This window comes from Pinus tabuliformis, chromosome 4_1, assembly GCF_031772625.1.
Source record: "Pinus tabuliformis cultivar Carrire ecotype Pingquan chromosome 4_1, CPIR1, whole genome shotgun sequence".
In the NCBI taxonomy this organism is placed as follows: domain Eukaryota; kingdom Viridiplantae; phylum Streptophyta; class Pinopsida; order Pinales; family Pinaceae; genus Pinus; species Pinus tabuliformis.
Genome location: NC_142303.1, coordinates 521,410,873 through 521,414,419, shown reverse-complemented (window position 1 = coordinate 521,414,419; position 3,547 = coordinate 521,410,873). Strand labels below are relative to the sequence as shown.

Here is a 3,547-nt window from a genome sequence, read left to right as displayed (position 1 = left end):
CATTGCAACCCTTGATAGATTTATGGTTAATATGGATCCATATTGGTTATATATGTATGTATATACACAATGGCATAATTTCCCATTGTTCAAATTGTATTTTTGAATCCATAACTAGATTTAATCCTTAAATTTCATTTTTGAATCCATAAATAGATTTAATCCTTAAACTTCATTTTTGAAAGCATAAACAGATTCCAAGCGTTCAAAATCCCCTTGGGACTTGTATTGTTAGACTACATAGAATAAAATTACCACTGAAAAAAATTTACTTAACATGTGCATCAAAATATTTTATTTATGGATCATATTTTCTCATGAAAATGCTTTTTTGTTATTAATATATTTTTAAATACACATTAATATTTAAATATTGAATTATGACTACTATTATTTTTACTTTTGGGGAAAATAAATTATTAACTAAGAAAATAGGGGATTACATAGTGGATCCAAAATATAGGTCGATCTCTTAGAGAGAGACCAGACTAAAGCCAAAAGTGGAGCCTCCTTAAAGAGCTGAGATCCAATTGAAACTAGAGAGTACTAAAACTAAACATGCTACTTCTAATATACGGGCCTAGGTGGCCAATTACAAAAGGTACATCGGCTAGCTAGTTATACATTGCAAATAAAGACATTATGTAAAGAGGTCTAAGCCAGATCTTGTTACTAGAATAGAGGTAGTCACATTGACATAGGTTTACCTAGCTATAGGAAGGATTCCAAGGTTATGCTCAATTTGTTCCATTCGTTTATCCAAATTATTAAGATGCTTGTGCATGCACTTGAGGTAGTGGATGATGTCTAGGCTGTATTTGTGGTGGTGCAAAATAGTCTTCCCAATAGAAATTTCATTTTCTAGTATAAATCGATGGCCTACATATAATGATTATATGTCCATATTGTGTGGTTGGTGTTAGGGACCCAATCAACCTAGTCAGCTGGAACTTCAGTATCTGTAAAAGAAGACTGGTGAGAGGAGGTTTTTGCTTCCATACTGGTAAGTTTGTATTGAATCTAAAGGGGGGTATGTTCTCAAAAGCAAAATATAGAGCCCTGTATTATGTGATGCATGTGTGTGTGGCCATGGTAAACTTAGTATTGATAAGAAGAAACACCTATATGGACGCAAGCTCGCTAGTGTGCATGATGAGCCTAGCTGTCAAGAAAGCAAGGGCGATATTTCCTACACGGTGAGAAAATGAAACTTGATAGCCTAGGGAGGGATGAAGCTAATGCTACAAGAACCAATCCAAGAGATCAATAATACACAACGTGTAGAGAGACACAGGGTCAACCAAAGTAAGAAAAGCAATAGAGACTAGGAAAAATTTGAAGGATGGAAAATTATCTTGAAGTTTAAAAATATTGGCGAATCTCACAAGTCCCTAATATGCAAACTATAAAATGTTTATTAATGTATTTGTAAAATTATTCAAAATTATAATGGTTTTATATACTCTCTATATAATGTTGCAATTTTTAAGGTAAAATAATTTTGTATTGTAAAATTTGGGCATATAATTTTTGAAAAAAATGGAATTTGGCGATTTTTTTATTGGAAAATCATTGAAAATTAGCCCACCTGTGAATATTAGCCCCTAAAATTTTCCATGATATAGACCCCTTTAAACATTGTTTGGAGCTTTATTTTCAACCAACATAGATCCCAAGAGTACCTGCTAGAGTCATTTTTGTAGAAATTTTGTGAACACAAAGTTAATTCAATGACTTTAAAATGAGACGCAAAGATGAGTTCATCGAACTAGATTCTCATTTGGAGGCTTGAAGTAGCACTTAACTTAGTGGCTTGCCTAGTCTTGGTAATCCACCAGAGTAACGACTGAGAAAAATTGTAGTAGAGGCATCACATAAGGGATCAAGGATTGAATTTAAGTAGAGGGGGAGAAATTACCTCAAGATCATGTGCATTCACCTAGGGGGAAGGCACAAGAGACCCAGCCGAGATACGTAAGAAATGAAGTAGATGTAGAATAATGCCAAACCTCAAAACTAGTGAACCTATAAACCAAGAGGAGTCAAACAACAACTATTATTGTTAAATAACACACATCGATTTTGTACTAGGAATTTAATGAATTGCACAAGTCCCTCTAATTAAAAAATTATTGAATTTTTTACATTCAATTACTTTTTCTCTTTGGACATTGAAATATTTGATTATAATAAAAAAAAATTCTTTATAACATGGATATTTAAATAGTTTATTTAAATTTTCTATTGAGATATTTTTAAAATAACAAAGGAATTATACATCTTCTTTACATTGAAAATTGATTATATTATTATTATTATTATTATTACATTCTCTCTTTCTAGTTGATGTAAAATTATGTTTCTTAACATGGACACTGAAATTTTTTATTTATGGTTAATTGAGAGTAAGGTAATTTTACTTCTCCTTCGTATTGGGTCGCAATATCACCTAGTCTAGATCCATCTCAATTCTAATCCTATCAAGCACCAAGAGGGATCAAATCTCTCGAGGTGCAAATATTTCCTCAAGTTTTTCACTCATAAAAGAGGTTTGCAATTCAAGATATTTGATCCCTCTTAACACTTTCTAAATCTGGAGTTAAGATAGGTCTAGGTCAGTTTACTATGCCGCATTGCCAAATATGGAGGCAAGATGCTTTTCCACCTGTATAATGCCACCTCATAGACCTAGTTACTAACAACACTTTAAAAAATAGTACCATGATGCACAAGGGGATGTTTAATAGAACTAATGCCAAATCTGACTACACTTGATGCCATTAATGCATAAAGACTATCTACATTAATGCACAAAATTCTAGATCTTTCCTCACATATTTTGATATCCTTTGATCTCATTGAAAACTGAGCCAACATTCACATAATAATAATTTCATATCAAACCCTAATAGTGATTGCATAATGTTAGTCAAATGAGAGGTATTACTTGCATCTTTCAAAGTTAGGAGATAGTGGGTTGGTCATATGAGTACACTGATCATTAGTAGCAGTGAGATCATAGGGGGTAGTGTCAATGGAAAGCCACTACTCACTTATGAAGAGTGTCTAGTTGTAGGAGATGTGAGGGCTAGTAGAGGTCACCTCAATGTAGTTGCAGTACCATCCATGGTGAGGCCCCATGCCATCGGATGCCAACATTATCCTACAGGGGGGTGACTCAAGGAAGGGAGTCCACTTTCCACTGAATATGTCGAGGTTGTCCCTCTCGAAATAGTCATGGCTCAGCCCCTTGAGGCCTCCCCATGCCTCCAAATTGTTGATGAACACCTCTCCCAGCGCAGATTTAGATGAAAGAGACTGATGTTGTAGTCTTTTCCCACCTTCCATATGCTTCTCATCCTAGTGTAGAATGTGCAAACACAGTTCTCTTGCTACGAAATCCCATTTAAAGTAAATTAATTGGCCAATCAGATCTAACAAAAACATTAAGTTTTCATCAAATTTCAAGGAAAATACACATCTCAATGTCAGTTGAATCTCCACATTGAACTATGAAAGAAAGAAGGCAAAGTTGAAGCATAATCAT

The 3,547-nt window shown here is 34.0% G+C and overlaps 1 pseudogene; it reads right to left on the bottom strand.

Moving 5' to 3' along the window:
- Positions 1–2,962: 2,962 nt before the first annotated feature.
- LOC149176872 (PLAT domain-containing protein 3 pseudogene) lies at positions 2,963–3,547 on the bottom strand (annotated as a pseudogene).